This window comes from Myotis davidii, unplaced genomic scaffold (genome assembly GCF_000327345.1).
Source record: "Myotis davidii unplaced genomic scaffold, ASM32734v1 scaffold54, whole genome shotgun sequence".
Lineage (NCBI taxonomy): Eukaryota > Metazoa > Chordata > Mammalia > Chiroptera > Vespertilionidae > Myotis > Myotis davidii.
Genome location: NW_006287915.1, coordinates 3397125 through 3397936, shown reverse-complemented (window position 1 = coordinate 3397936; position 812 = coordinate 3397125). Strand labels below are relative to the sequence as shown.

General features: G+C 53.3%; 1 pseudogene; it reads left to right on the top strand.

Annotated features, from left to right (window-relative positions):
- Positions 1-210: 210 nt before the first annotated feature.
- The window catches only part of LOC102758907, a 5490-nt pseudogene continuing 4888 nt past the window's right edge, over positions 211-812 (top strand).

Below are 812 nucleotides of genomic sequence, written 5' to 3'. Positions count from 1 at the left end.
AGTGCTGGGCAGCCACGGAAGCCAGTGGAAGGAGCCTGATGCCGGGGCAGTGCTGCCCCCTGGCTAACCTAGGAAATTTAATTAGTATATCTGAATACTAAGCCAAATGAAAATAATTGGTAGCTGGAAGAAGGTACCTTACATGTGGTGATATTAATAGCCGTTAAGAATATCTGGATGCTCTTTTGCTTCTGGCCCCAGATGCTTCGGGAGCCATGGGCTTCGGTGCAGAGATGGCCAAGTCCAAGAACCACACCAGGCACAACCAGTCCCCAAAATGGCACAGAAATGGCATCAAACCTCTATCACAAAGAAACGAATTTTTTAAGTGGGTAGACCCCAAGTTCCTAGGGAACCTGTGCTTTGCCAAGAAGCACAAGAAGAAGGGCCTGAAGAACATGCAGGCCAACAACACTAAGACCACGATCGATCGCATGTGCCGAGGTTATCAAGGCCCTTGTCAAGCCCAAGGAGGCCAAGCCCAACCTCCTAAAGGGCAGCAAGTGCAAGCTCGGTGGGCTTGTCTCCATCACTCACACCAAGTTTGGGAAGTGTGCTCCTGCCCGCATCGCCAAGGGTCTCAGGCTCTGCCGGCCAAAGGCCAAGGCCAATGCTGAGACCAAGCCCCAGGCTGTGGGTGCGGTTTCTCCTCAGGCTCCTGCTCCTGCTCCCAAAGGTGCCCAGGCCCCCAATGAAGGCTCCATAGTAGAGGCCTCTGTCTGCCGATGTGAGGATGGAGGGACTGATATGGCCCCTGGGCTGCTGTCTGCATGGAGCTGGTGTCCTCCTGTGCTATTTGTACAAATAAACCA